Source organism: Bemisia tabaci, chromosome 5, assembly GCF_918797505.1.
Source record: "Bemisia tabaci chromosome 5, PGI_BMITA_v3".
NCBI lineage: Eukaryota > Metazoa > Arthropoda > Insecta > Hemiptera > Aleyrodidae > Bemisia > Bemisia tabaci.
Window position 1 is genome coordinate 28582667 of NC_092797.1, and position 15673 is coordinate 28598339.

Consider the following 15673-nt stretch of genomic DNA (forward strand, 5'->3'; position numbering starts at 1 on the left):
TTGGCTCCCAAAAATAATCAGGAGGTCTTTTTGGCGGAGTAATGGACCCCATTTTTTTTCCTCGTAAAAAAACCCTCTTTATGATACATGTTCGAAAGAACTTAAAAAAGACGAATTTCCGCACAGACCCGAAGTAATCATCTCCAGCCATTTCAAAATGGTGGCCGGCCAACGGTCATAATGGCCGGAAATCGGCACCTCAATTTTTGTCTATCGATTTGTCTGAAACTCGGCATCTGAGGGTATTTCGGCGCGAGAAAAATTAATGTGACGTTAGGGTTTTTTTATTTAAAAAAAAAAAAGTTTTTGAAAATGGCGGCCGGTTAAATTTCAAAATTGCCGAAAATTGGAACCTCGGTTTTGTGCTGATGAATTTGCCTAAAAATTGGTATCTGGAGGTGAGAAAAACGAATTTGACGTCGACTAGGTCCATTTTCTTAAAATAAAAGGTCTATTCAGTCGTGCTAAGGAAGAACGCCGTATGAACATTAGAGAGTTGCCAAATTTCCTTTAATAAACTGTTTATTAATGAGGAAAATTATGAATATTTTTCCTTGAAATTTTCAAAAACTTCAGATCAAAGTACAAAGATTATTCCCTGAAAAATTGGAAGAAAAATATCCATAAGTTTACTGGGGAATTCGTGTTTTATCGAAGAAAATGTGGCAACGCCTGAAGGTTCATACGGCGTTTTTCCTTAGCAGGCAGTATTCTAGGACCATTTTTGCAAAAGGTACACTTCGGTGACACGGCAGCACAGCCCCTTCGTGTCAATACTTCCTACTTTAAATTTTCAGTCGGAAAAAACCAGCGGGAACTGTGACACCACGAACGCGCGGGAAGTTTATGACGCGGTTGGTTTCATCTTCAAGTCGGTTCTCTTAGATTACCCGCGCAGCGGTCATATATCCGGAGTCCTTATTTTGCCCTATTACGACAACTGGATCCGCCGCAACATACATCAAACTAAACTCGTTCACACACATATAACTTACGAGTGCGAATGAGATCCCAATGCACGCACATCATTAACCGTTACTTTATGAGCTGGTTGACAGCTTCTGACGTGCACATAATCTGTGTCATTAGCACATAAGGAACTTCCAGCGTCTCATAACCTCATATTCCTCACACTGGTATTCGAGCAGACCTGATTTAGTTCTCTCGTCCTCACCGAATAGGAATCAGATCCTCCTTCAAAATCGATAAATGTGAAGACGAGCCAAACAACCAAGGGACAGAAACTGCTGCTTCATTTGGACCGAGTTTAACAGAAAGGGACCGAGTTTAACAGAAAGGGACCGAGTTAAACAGAAAGGAACCAAGCCACATCAGCTATTTCCAAATTTAACTGGGCTATTCAATTTTTTACGAGGGATCGTTTGTGCGGATTTCTTTGAAATTTTGAAGAAATTTCCTTCACACTATGGAGAATTTCCACTGAAATTTGCACGAAGATCCGCACAACCGTTTTCCTGAAAAAAAATTAACTTGCCATTTTAAATTTGGCAATGGCTGCAGATGTGGCGTAGTTCCTTTCATGTTTAACGTGATCCATTTCTGGTGCGTTTGACTTCAACAAAATGACGCTCTTTGAAAGTATTGTACTGCACTTTTAAGTACCGATTCCTATGTGAAATGTTGCGGAAAACATGATAGTGCCACTGGTTTTCTCTGAAACTAACTCCAAAACAAAACAAAAAAATAACTCAAATTTGAGCCCGTAACGAAGGAGATATCCTCCTACGTTATCCTCAGAGTCCACCTCTAATTTAAGTCAAACTCTCCATGCACAGATAGGGAGAAAATACATGGACAGGGTGGTCACTTTTTTGGGGGACTCCAAATCTAATACCACGGCAACCCTGTTAATATGCTTGCTGCCTATCTTTGCATAAAGAGTTGGACTTGATATAAGCAGAGGTGAACTCTCAGGGAAGCGTGGAATATTCCCTCCTTTGCGGAATCAACTTAAAGAGCCTTTTCAGTTTTAGTTCGTCTCAGAGAAAACTAGTAGCGTGTTTCTCGCGGAATTTCACGCACGAAACGGTACTTAAATCGCAAAACCCCCCGCACATGAGGGAACTTCGTCGAGCAAAATTAACCACTGAATCATTCTTGATAGCACTCTTGATGCAGTAGCTCCCCGGTATCCGCGAGGGGTGCGTTCCGCGAAAACGTTGCGGATACCGAATTCGCGGATATTGGGGCATTGTTTTTACGGGAAATAGGAGGATCAGGGACGGATTCAATGGATAGAGTCAATTTTAACCTAGTTTTTGGTGAATAATGTTGCCAGCATTAGTTGTGCTAGATTTCTGCGCAGGTCTTTTTGTCTCTCCTGGTAAGTGAGGAAAATAGCCATCAGCTTACATTGAGAAGTTAACAGTTAACACCCTTTCCATATGACCTGACTGCTTGTCTGTCAACCGAATTGCGAATAGGCGAGTCACGAGTTTGCAGATACCGAGGTCAAGCCGCGAAAAGCCAATCGCGAATATGCCGAACTCGCGGATACCGGGGATCTACTGTACATCTTAAAGAAAGAGGACGCTCCATACAGTGTTAAAATTTCAAATGTGTGAATGCCCACTTTTATGCGGCGGATAGAACGGAAAATGGAGGAGAACTTGAACTTTAGTGTTAGTCGGACTGAGAGCCATTGTGGCGCGGCGGGAGAGGCGGGGCGGGGCAGGAACATTACAAGAGGAAGCCTCTGCTGACTGCTCAAAGCTTGATCCTCGATTGCTCACCTACTTTCCATGTCTGGGTGAAACAAGGAGGGCTAACGACGCTATAATAAGTTCGCACTTCCACACTCGGTCGCGGTCGTGATGAGCGATGAACCGTGATTATAACCTCAACCGCAACCTCCTCGCGGCTCGCGGCACCCAAAACGTGTCTACCCACCGCACCGCACCGCGCCGTTGTCAAGTCCGAGACTCGGGGGGAAAGCCGGGCGTAGTCACCAACCCACTATTCTGCCGTGCTAAGGAAAAACGCCGTATGAACCTTCAGGCGTTGCCAAATGTCCATTTATAAAACACGAATTTTCTGGTAAACTTAGGAATATTTTTCTTCCGATATTTCAGATAATATTGTTCGCTAATTCACCTAAAGTTCCTGAAAATTTCAAGAAAAAATATTCGTAACTTTCCTCAAAAATAGACATTTTACTGAAGGAAATTTGGCAACTATCGAATATTCATACGGCGTTCTTCCTTAGCACGGCAGTATTCTCGTATCCCAAGTGACTCGTCAGGAAAATGACGCTGATGCTCTTGAAAGGGCGCTCGAGGATTTCGAGTTAGTGAAAGCTCAATGTTCCGTCTCGATATTGTTCAAAGAATGAGGCTAAATTCAAACGAAAATACTACTTAATAAGATAAGAGGTAGACAGTGGCGTAACGGGCGCCCCCGCAGACCCTGCTATGCAGGGGGGCCCAGGCGCCTAGGGGGCCCTCCCTCGGCCACCGGGATTTTTTTTTCTCTCTGTCTCTTTTGGATGCTCAACTTTGGTTTCAAACTTTTGGCCACTACTTACAAAGATGGGGCTTCTTCCCTGATTTTTATTGTTAGCTCGGGGTTTTTCATACTTCTTTCGGACTGTTCCTAACTTTTTGTTTGCTGGAGGGTCCCTGCTTTCCAATGTCTACTCAGTGATTACTAGATAATTTTCTCTTTTTTTTGTCACTTCTCGGGCTTTGGGAGGGGGGAGGCCCAAGAATCTAATGGCCCCAAGGCCCTTTGATTCTTGGGCCTCGGCCGGGCCTCCGCCCCACTTTAGATCATTGATCCTTTAGTGGCCCCATTTAATCGGGTACGGGATCCGGGACGGTGAGGGATGAGTCAAATTCAACCTAAGGACATAACGGAAAAATAGGCTAAATCCTGCACATACCATACCTAAAGGTAAAAAGATATATATGTAAGCTGCTGCCATTTTGATATTTTTGGTGGTTAAGGCTGATTTTTGCATAAATTTTCGTGCTGCGGGCCCCGGCCATAAGAGGAAAAACGGGAAGGAGCGAAGGAGGGAGAGGGGCGGGAGGAGAGGATAATTTTGAAATTTTATCGACATTGGGGGGGGGGGCTAGAAAAAATTTTGCGGGGGGGCCCAGCGGAAGTCCGTTACGCCACTGGAGGTAGAGCATAGAATAGCACAAACTTCCGGTTAATTTCTTTTGGTTCGTATTTCTCTCGATCTAATTGGTCAAATCTTTCGGATAAAAAACTCTAAACCCGTCAAAACCAGGTACGAATAGGTAGGATCGCACCTCGCTCCCATTGTTGACAGTGGCGGTCCGGCCAGGGGTGCTAAGGTGCTTCAGCAGTTCAGCACCTCAGAAGTTCTGACAGGTGACTCAGGGGGCCCTTGCAGGACTCATGTATGAGCCCCTAACACTTCAAAAACTGCACTGAAATAACGGCCATGGAAGTCGTACTTACGGGCTATAATTACATACCGTCCGCGTTCCGGGCTCAGAGGCCGAGACTGCCGGGCTCAGTGGCCGAAACTTCCGGGCGTAGCACATCGAAGCTACGGCTCCAGCACATCGTAGGTTTTGGCCTCTGAGCCTGGAACGGACGGTGTGTCTTTATACCCCCTTTTTTCAGTGTAACATAAAGGAGGAATTTTGGTTGGTTACAGTGGCGTGGCGTGAATTGCGATATATTGATTGTTATGCCATTTAACCCCATGGTACAGAATCGATTATTAAGGCGTTATATAACCCTGTTTATCGATCCTTTTCTATAGGTTTAAATGGCATAACAATCGATAGATCGCAATTTACGCCACGCCACTGGTTGGTTAGGGAAGTCCCGCCTGAGATGACTGGCCCCGAAAACGAATCAACACCCCAAGAATTTTCGAGCCAGACCGGCACTAGCTATTGGTACCCTAGCCACTCCCAAGTAGCAACCGATGGGCGAAAGTATAAGGAAAACATAAATACATTAGGTCCTGCAGAATACATTTTTATTAAAGTCACAGCTGGATACGATTTCATGTCCAGTATCAAGTTATCACTTCTTAATCTCAATGATCTCAAGCTATGCAGAAGGGACTTCGACCGAGTCGCCTTCATTTGAAAGATTAGGCCAAATGCATCCCTAAAAGCTCGAATAGTGGTACTTCCATTCGTTACCTATTCACCCTAATAGATTCAATTTGGTTGATAAAAGTTTTGATCTTTTAATTTGCCCTCATTAAACAGAATAAGCAACGAGAGTCCTTTAGAGCTGGAATTAGTGGTATCCATTTCAATTTTTCTGTTCTCTGAACGCAACGTTCGACAAATTGATTGCCGCTTACGGCCTGATTCTTACATTATTTTAGCGGATTTTGTATACTGTTTTGAAGAGTTTTGACGATTGGGACAAAACATTCTGATTCCCAAAGCACAGCTTGAAGTACGTGACACGATTGCAGTGTGATCATTTTCAGTCCGTTTATAATAATATGGGCTATATTTGACCATTTAAAAAAAAAAAAAAAAAAAAAAAAAAAAAAAAAAAAAAAAAAAAAAAAAAAAAAAAAAATTAACTGTGAGTCACTAGACTGAACCTGTTTTTAAGCAGATCGAGTCAAAAGAGGCATGTCAATATCAATGAGTCATAAACACTGGTTAGAGAATAGTCCCATGCGGATATAATCGAGTAATTTGCTCAAAACGGATGAGTCATTCCTACACAAATAAAATGCGCTTGGATAATATATAGAAATGGTATTTCCGTAATTTTCGATGGCAAGTTGTTAGGACATAGTTTCAGAGCCTTCCCAGGAGCGCATTTACCAACTTGTATTTTAATAATTATCAACTTGTTTTTCATTTTTATGGATATAAGTACCTAAATATAGATTTCCAATCAATGAAACACTTCAGTCGATAATAGGTATCGAAAGCATAAAATAATCGGTAAGAAATACGTACGTTGTAGAAACGGAAATTTATTTCCCTTCTTTCTCTACTCGATGTTCTCGTAAATCAAAATTAAAAACATGAGACCGATTAATATTCAAAATTCAGATTTAGTTTTCATCAAATATAACATCCTTCTGCCCCAACCTGCTAACTAAATAAAATTCTCCGTGTGTGTTGAGGGCGATAAAAAGAGGGAAGCGTTGTAACCATTTATGTTTTACGATTTCATAACTTCAAAAAAAAGTCGATTAATCTCAAGCTGTTGTTCACTTATTTTTCACACATCGATTTTCTCCCTCTTATTTTAAAAGAAAGAAATCATTAATTCACGTATGAATTGTAATCATCACTAATTCGAGGGTGAAACACGTGTCCGATCCATACCTAAGTCACTAAAATACGTCTAACAGCAACGAATCTATGAATATTACAGCAAATTGAATAAATTCCTAAAAACTGTGGCGTAGCTTGTAGTTGATCTACAGCTCATGTATAACTTTTAATATTAAGACTTTTCATTTGTTTAAAAAAAAAAAAAAAAAAAAAAAAAACACCCAAACTTCGTTTAGCTGTACCGTTATAAGTTGAATTAGAACCATGATTCATATTTAGCAAATATACTTTTATTGCGGTGGTTTTAAAATTAGAAAGTTAACAGAATAATTACGACGAAACAAAATTATTGCGTTACGTACCCTAAAATGTTTTTGTTTTTTTTTTTTCATAAGTAATCTTACACATCGAAGTCTCATCCCGCGGTATCGGTCAAGAAATCCTAGCTTCGAGAGAAAAAGCAACTTTTTGCACGTCAGGTATCGACCCCGCGCTTACACGCCACTTAAACTGAACACAAAAAATCAAAATCGTCCGACGCAGCGTCCTGAGTCACAATTAGAAATGTTGAAATGTTCGAAAAAAGAAGATAGTTAGAACAGCTCCCAAAACGCGACTTTTGCTTTTTCGAAACCTTGATTTTTTCCAGCATGCGCGCCAAGTCATGAAATCCTGGGATCGTTTAGAATGCTTACACTAATCGCAAGTTCCTTACCTCGAAACTTCTTCCGGTTCTCTCCGATAAGGTGCACCGTTGAACACAATGCACGTAAATCCTGAGGAAAGTGCGAGGGCTCCTGATCGCCGAAGAAGTCACAAAAATCCAACCGTTAGAAGCTCACGACACTGGACAAGACGACAAGCGATAGTATCGGCGAAGGATAATCGGAACCAACTATTGTTTACAAACACGAACACGTCGTCGCGACTAGACAGGAGAGCCAGAAGCGCCAGCACCACACAAGCGCCAACGTATCATTTACCTGTCTGAATGGAGCTGAGCGTGATGCATGCATCCGATACTAACACGAGGTCCACGATCCACGCCGAAACCAGCGATGAGGGAACAGCACCGTGCCAAACTGACGTCACTAGGTAAAGGGGAAAAATCCTCTACTTTTTTCCTCTCCTGTGCCCACGTGACGTCACAATCTAAAGATCGCCCCCATCTCGCTGTTCTCGCGATGGACTGACTCATCCGTGGTGGGATCTCCGTACCTGCCTGCTGCTGACGCGGTGTTGTCACATGTGACGCCCACCTTGCTCCAAGACCGGTTTTTTTTTCAATCTTCGGAGTTGGTTTAATTTATCCACGCTCGTTGTGTCTGCGCGGCGCACAATGAACCGAGCTAACGGGAGAAGTCGGACATGTCATGGAAACTTAAAACGCTTTTTTCATCGGAAGTATAAAATGCAGGGATTTCAAAGTGTTTTCATTAACTTCCTCGTTAAATTTCCTCGCATGAGCATCCCTTAAAATTTATATTTTGACACAATGGAGATGTTGCATGTGTGAGGAATTTGCGATTTGACTGTTGATTCTTATGTAAAAGTTCGCGAGAAACACGATAGTGCTAGTGGTTTTCTCTGAAATCATCTTCCAAGCTCAAAAAAAGCTCTCAAGTTGAGGCCAAAATGGAGGGGATATCCCATCCTACCCTGAGAGTCCACCTCTACATCAAGACAAACTCTCCATGCAAAGATAGGGAGCAAATACATTAGCAGGGTTGCCGTGTTTTCAGTTGTGGGGTCCCCAAATAAAGTGGCTGCCCTGTCAATGTATTTGCTCCGTATCTTGGAATGGAGAGTTCGTCTTGATGTAGAGGTGGACTCTCAGGATAGCGTGGGATATCCCCTCCATTTTGGCCTCAACTTGAGAACTTTTTTTGAGCTTGGGAGTTGATTTCAGAGAAAACAAGTGGCACCATCGTGTTTCTCACGAACTTTTACGTATGAATCGATAGTCAAATCGCAAATTCCTTACACATGCAACATCTCCATTAGCATTACCATTTCCAGTATTTGTCGAAAACTCCTTGCCCGACCTCTCCCGAAGACGCCCTCCACTGTGCGGTGGCGGCGCGGTACGCTTATTACGCCCCCTCCCCCAGCCCTCCTCTCTCTGCTGTTTTTCATTCACCATTTCGAGGAATATCCGGAATAGAGCCATGAGTAATAAAGATCCCTCTAACCCGCTAATTACTGACCACGTTTTATTATGGACCAGGCATATGCGCTATTGCGAAGTATGCATATTTCCCATTCGAGATTTTCGGAGAACTCTTGCCTCGGATATTTCTGAATTTTTTATTTAAGCGTTTCTCGAACGTTCTCGAGGAAATTGGCTTGTGATTGCACCCCTGAAAACAGTGCGTAACAAAAGTTTGATGCAATGAGTGAAATTAAAAAAATTACGCAGAGATTCATATATCCCACTTGCCTTATTACGTGAACACTGGAAAATTTTCTTCTCTTACGCATCATCAAATCCTAGCCTCCGATTGTGGTCTTTATCTTGGATTTACGGCCTCGTTTGATCAGAGGAAATTTTCTATCTCGCATTTAAAATATACGACCGAAATTAAACATGCGACGATACCTGATTTGACTCATTAACTGAATATTATCAAGTTTACCTTCTGGCCTTTAACTTGAACTGCCATCTTAAATGGCACCCCAATTTGACCGGAAAAGCAGGTATTTTTCAATTCATATTTGAACAATACCATTGAAATTACGTAGAAAATGATACCTCACATGACACTATGCGTAGATTTTAAAACAACAAATAAGCCCCAGATAGCCGTATATCGGGCATCATTTTGAATTGAAGGTATTTCTGTGAGACTCATGATAAGTAAAAATGACCCCTTGCGCGATGGGTCTAGGCTCAAACGACGGAAAATTAGGAGTTCGGCTCTGGTTATACAAAAAATTAAATACGTTAATCGATTTCAATTAATTTAAATATTAAATCTATTAATTGTATTTATTTATCTATGTACGAATGTCATCAATTAAGGTAGGTATCTTTTCCCACAGAGTGATTTTAAAGTGACAGGCAGCGAAATATCTCGGAAAAAAGTAAGGAAATACGAAGTAAGTCGCCGGTTCACGTCACGCTTGGTGAATGATCCCTGCTTGCTCGGGACATTTGAGAGTGATACCACTATTCGGCCTCGTGACTGACTTTCGAGCTCGTGTTGCCTACACTGAAAACTGAAGGCACTCCGACAGTGAGGTAAACTCACCGCTTCACGCTACGCTTCGTGAATTATAATCCCTCTTCGTGCAATCTTGACATCTGTGGGTGATACTACTGTATGGCAAGCTCGTTTACTTACACTTAAAACTGAGGGCAAACAGACAATGAGCAGTGGCGTGGCGTGAATTGCGATATATCGATTGTTATGCCATTTAAACCTATAGTAAAGAATCGATTATTAAGGTGTTTTATTAACCCTGTTTATCGATCCTTTTACATAGGTTTAAACAGGGCCGGATTAAGGAGGTGGCCACATGGGCCGCGGCCCATAGCGGCAAAAGAGGGCGGCAAATTTTGCAATTTTTTTTTTAAGTAGGTATAAAAGAAATCGGATTCAGAAAAAAAAAAATTATCAATAAAAAAAGGAAATAAAATCTCTTTTTCCTGAGAGTATAGTAATTTCTAATTTTGTCGTTTTTCGGTGATACAAGAGACAGCATCTTTAATTAGTCGAGTTAAGAGAGGAACTAACACGCAATTTTGCCTGGAGCTCAGCGCAGAGAGAAATGATGACAAGGACTTGAGATGAAAAGGACAAGCCCTCGGCGCGGCGGTCAGCATGTAACACATATTAGCGCCTACAAGACTGCATGGATACTTCATCCATTGTGCCAAAAACAGTGCAGTCACGCGGTCAGGAGCGGTTGGCGTGAATCGCATAGCGCCTACAAGACTGCAGGAATACTTCACGCCTTGCGCCAAACACAGTGCGGTCAGCGCGGCGCGGCGCGCGTAGCGGCGGAAGTTAAAATTATTAAACCACATTTATGTTTGTTTTTTCATAATTTTTTGGTTCATTTCTTATAAATGGAGGATCTTGTTCATACAGAGATAGGTTTACGGAACTTAACTTTCAAGGCAAGTTCTGTGAAATTTTGCTAGTAGTGTTGACAGGGCTTTCGCAAAAAAATGTATCCAACACGAGTAGGTAAACGCGTCTTATGCACCCCTCCCCCTCCGGCACGTTCTTTTGATGGTTTTTATTGATGTTTCCAAACGAATGAGAAGGGGGCGGCAAAATACAGGCGGCCTATGCGCGGCAAGAAGGTAAATCCGGCCCTGGGTTTAAATGGCATAACAATCGATCTATCGCAATTCACGCCACGCCACTGACAATGAGTGAAAGTCAGATCCACGATATTATTCAAGTTTTTCCCGATCATGAAAAAGTCCCGTACAGTTCTCGACTTTTCAGATTACTAGACGCCCTGATTGTGCTCACTTTTACACAAACAAATACTTGTCAGGGTTGAATAATTTTAAAAATTAGCCAGGGGGATCCCCGAACTCCGTCTTTTTGGGGGTACTTCGTGTACCCCAGCCCCCGCATAATTACGAATACATATCACAACGAAAGAAACAACAAAATTTAAAGATTGACGCAAACTTGCCTGCAATATTTCTGAACCTGATTGGAAACCAACCACCTCACATGAGAAATTCGAGAGTATGTAGTGCGTTTTGAATTTTACGGTAGTATCTGGGAGATAATTTTGTGAATGAAGCTCTGTTTGCATACCGTCTGCAAGCAATATATTTTTAATTGCCTTCGAAAAAGAATAAAAAAAAACCCTTTAAAAGTTCTGCTGGACTCGCGGAACTGTTTCGCAGCGGCTGAGCTTTATGAGTTCCGAGGCGAGAGTGTATAATTTTTCCGTTGCTTGCAACAAGATAAGCACTTACGCCATGACAATGCATACCGAAGTTATCATACGCGCGAGAACAATTGATACCAATTTGTGTGGCCTAAAAAAGCGGGACCTGTGCAAGCTGAGCTATTATTCGCTCGACTGGTTTCATGCTCGCTTTGTTTCACTCCGTCGCACGGTGGCTGTGATAAGCCACAAAAAAATCCCTTAATTCTCTTTGATCGTGAAGTTGTACCACCTAGCAGTCGTTGAGGGCTCCAGTTAAAGGAAACTCCTAATAAAAGTCCTAATCCTTATTAAGCACATATGAAAAAGTTCGAAGGTTCCTCCAACCCCCCTCCTCAAATTTCCCTCGGAAAACTTTATCCTCTAATTCCTCTCTCTCTCTTTATCTTCTAATTTTTGAATAATGATATCATACCGGTAACGAATTGGTTTAAAAAAATAGAATGTTTGTCACCAACTCAATATGTGACAGCAGTATATCATTGTAAGACTTCATAATCATTTTATTGAGATGATGTAGCCAAGACATTGCGTAGTTAATGTTTTATAAATTACTTAAATTGTGCGTGAAAGCTTCTCGGGGGAACATACCCCATCTTCAGCGCTTATTTATAAACATGGATTACTAAGTTAGATACATAATCAGCCTAATTCTATCTTGCTTTCCTTTTGATATCAGTAACATGAAGCCGAGCACTGAAGGAAAATAATCAATTCGTATCAATACATTAATGATATCATCATTCTTGGCAGGGTCATTTGCTTAAATTATAAAATAGCATTTACACCGAACCCCAAAGTTCAATTACCGGAGTGCAAGAGCGGGTTCTAGGAGTCAAAAAAAGATTAGTTTTATGAATGATTTTTGCGCAAAAAATTCCTCTAGTCGCAGGGCTGTAGCCAGGGGGGGGGGCGAGAGGGGGCGTCGCCCCCCCAAGTGAGATTTTTCGCCCCCCCTAGTGATATTGCGGGGTTTAATTAACTTCATTATTTATAGTCCCGGACTTTAGTCAAAAGTTCGGTTATTATTCCTCAATCCTAAAAGAGTTGGTGAATCAACTTATCAACTTATCAACAAGTTATTTGTGGAGTTGTCTTACAGCCAGGGCGCACACGCTGATCGCAGATAGCTTGTTTTTGAAGATGAGGCGACAGGCGACAGGGCATAGAGAAAAAAAGGAGGTCTTTGCATTGCGGGCATCTTGGAATTTTTTTGATGACGTAGGTCGGCACAGCGACTTTTATCATCGATTTCCGATTCGGTCCGGATTCGATCCGATTCGAGTCACATATAAGCCTCTGTGAACTCTTAAATGCTCAAGACTTTTTTATACGCAAAAATCCAAGTCAAGTCAAAGCGACTCTTTCTCACTCCCCTCCTACATATCTGCCATGTGTAACTCCCCCAGAAGAGATAGTCAGCTTGGGATTTCTAGGGATAGTCGTCAAAAAAATTCAATAACTCTCGGCAAAATACTAATTTTTAGACGTATGCCCTTCACGACTCTTGAAAACCCCTAAATATGTTTTTACTTTTTCCCCCTTTTTTTAAAAATGAGTAGTGATTTGGACACATCATAGCATAATCTGAGCAAACATAACCTTCACATTCCTCAAATATCCGTGCTTGATGGATGTTCATGTTGCATCTGCAAAACTGAAGGCGCGATAACGTGAGACTTGAACTCGAAATGCTCCGCTCTATGCTTTCAATGAGGTATCGTTCAGATTCGGGAAAAGAGTCAAAATCAAGGCCCGATCTCGTCTCTAAAATATTTTGCTGTGTTTCTCACGTAGCTCATGAAGCATCACCACAATAATAAGACAAACAGAACCAATACAACACGGAAATAGAGCAATAGAAAGGACCTGTGGTAAGACGGCGCAAAAATACAACTATTCGTGCTTGATTGATGTCGTCGTTGCATCTGCAAAATTGAAGGCGCGATGGCGTGAGGCGTGAACTCGCAACGCTCTGCCTCATGCTGCTGATGAGGTGCCGTCGCTCAGATTTGGTAGAAAAGTTAAGAAACGAGACCCTAATTGCGTCTCTCCTATCTCCGGCTGTAGTGACTCTAGATTTTTTCCTATTTTTTTAAGTTCATGTCTGATTATTCTTTTTTTACGATGTATTAGAGGACCTGTATCTAAAGCTCGTTTTTGCCGACATCATACATCCCACGGGTCACATATTTTCAGCAAGCCTCGGATCAATTTGACCTGGCTTGGGTATTTAAGGGTTAAGTGAGTCCTGGTAAATGTAATTGTTCCTTACACGTATCAAATCATTTCCGAGGTCTTAATGGAGATGTTGCATGTGTGGGGGATTTGCGATTTGACCATTGATTCTTGTGTAAAAGTTCGCGAGAAACACGATGGTGCCACTGGTTTTCTCTGAAATCATCTCCCAAGCTCAAAAAAAGCTCTCAAAGTGAGGCCAAAATGGAGGGGATATCCCACCCTATGTTTTCCCTAATGCCTCGCGTCCGAAAACACATTGTTCTTAAATCAATTTTTGCCCCCCCCCCCCCCCCCGCGACCTACAGATTTCTCGCCCCCTCATGTTGAAATTCTGCCCCCCCAATCATACCATCCTGGCTACAGCCCTGTCTAGTCGAAGCTACAGACTCTCCTCAAATTTTTGGGAAAATCATCATTTTAAATAGTTTTTGCAACCGTCAAGGACTGTAAGTCATGCAAAATGACAGGACCCCATAATTATTACAGCTAAATTCATCTATTGCCTCAAAAATATCGAGTCTCAGGGGGATTTTAAAAGGTCTAGGGGGAAGGCAAGTTTTTTACTCTGAAGTATCTATGACCCCTTGAAATCTCCATTTACTGAAGAGCCCATAGTTTTGAGGCCATAGCCAAAATTAGCTCTAAGTATTTTATAATTTTTCATGAGTTTATGGTCCATTACCGCTGCCAAAATTGAAAAAAGAATCGATAATTTGCCCAAATTTTTGAGGGCCTTAGCTCCGACAGGGGCGCGTTTGAGAAAACTTGGAAGAAAGTGTGTTTTTGGTTATAAAGCGCACTCCCGCAGTCTGGTGGCTTAACGCTGGGACATCTTGTAGATTTCATGAGTTGTGTTCGAACTAAATGCTGAGCCATTGTGCGTCGACTATTGTGCGCGCTACCAGGTAATTACTCAATCTCCAGCCGGTACCATCAGGATTGAATCATCGATTATGAATATGAACGGTCACTCCTCGGATATACCCGGAAAATAAGAAAGTTGTGTGTCATTTCAGTAAGTGGTCCTTAAAGCAAGAGAGCACTGTATTCCTACAAATGTTCAAACACCTGAACCGCCGCGGGCCGCAAAAGCACGAATTTTCATGCGGTTCATTCTTGTCGCCAATTTGAATCTGCCCGATAATTTCCATTGATTCACATGGAGAGAATAGGATATCGTAGCTCTGACAATATTCATGTCTAACTGTAGGCCCAGCCCACGTTTCTAGTATAAGTTACAACTTATACAATGCTCATTTTAGGGTAACGATTATTCCGAGTCCTAATAGCGATGCATTATTAGCTATGATTTCTCATAGTAAGGAATCGCGGTGATAGATTTTTTTATAGCCTTTGATGTAACTACAGAAACCACTCTATTCAGTATTTGAGCGTTGACTTCATCATCATAGTGCCTAAGTCCTTCAAAGTATTTTACTTTAACATTTTGACAGTCGTAATTGAACTTAGCACCTAGATGTAGATTGACTGTATCTCTTATGATGTAATTCTATTATCTTGGTCCTACACCTTAGCAGAATTACTCGTACTTTAAATAGAGATCCGAACTACTTCGCTCGTATCTAACGATAGAAACTTTAGAGTATTTAGTTTTCATTTTAGTATTAAGTTGACATTAGAAGGAAGAAAAAAACACAAGACAAAAGATGAAGTACCAAAGAGTGGAAATGCTGTGTTAGATAATATGGTTTTAACCACTTAAGAGCCAACATGCCGTCCCCCCCCCCCCCCCAAAAAAAAGAAAAATTCAGTCGCATGGCCTCGAGCCTTCAGAGGCGAGTCGACAATATGCTGAGTCCTATCCATTCATGTAATCAGGGTAGGATATGTAAACACAGGTAAGAAAGGAGGTTTATTAACAAATTAAAAATGTGAACTTTAGCTCATATTGAAGAATCTTGAGATCTCTTTTTTCAGAACGCATGATATCAAATACTCTGTAAATCCACGCTTGCCCTTATACTTGAAGTACTTAAGAGGATGCGCTAAAGCTGAACTTAAAAGTCAAGCAAATTCGTCATCTTTATTCACGCATTCCCTTCATCACAGGGATAATACATAATCATTTGTGTAATTATTATAATCTGGAAATGCGTTTCTTTTCCTGTCTTTTTTCTTTTGTGCAAAGTAAGTATACTCCGTGCTAAGTTTGCTCTAAATTCCACTTGAAACCGAATCAAATTTCAGAGTAAGGGATTTATGTGTGTCTATGGCTACCACCTCTCTTCTAT

The 15673-nt window shown here is 41.6% G+C and overlaps 1 protein-coding gene and 1 long non-coding RNA gene across 7 annotated transcripts in view; one reads left to right on the forward strand and one right to left on the reverse strand.

The window, feature by feature from the left end:
* LOC109037878 (uncharacterized) overlaps window positions 1-8016 on the reverse strand; it is a 28966-nt gene extending 20950 nt beyond the window's left edge. Inside the window, exon 1 of the long non-coding RNA XR_002009512.2 lies at window positions 6976-8016. This is a non-coding gene — a long non-coding RNA (uncharacterized lncRNA). The remainder of the gene's footprint in view (window positions 1-6975) is intronic.
* Window positions 1-15673, forward strand: part of dysc (whirlin protein dyschronic) — a 154436-nt gene that overhangs the window by 126051 nt on the left and 12712 nt on the right. The gene's annotated exons all lie outside the window — the stretch shown is intronic.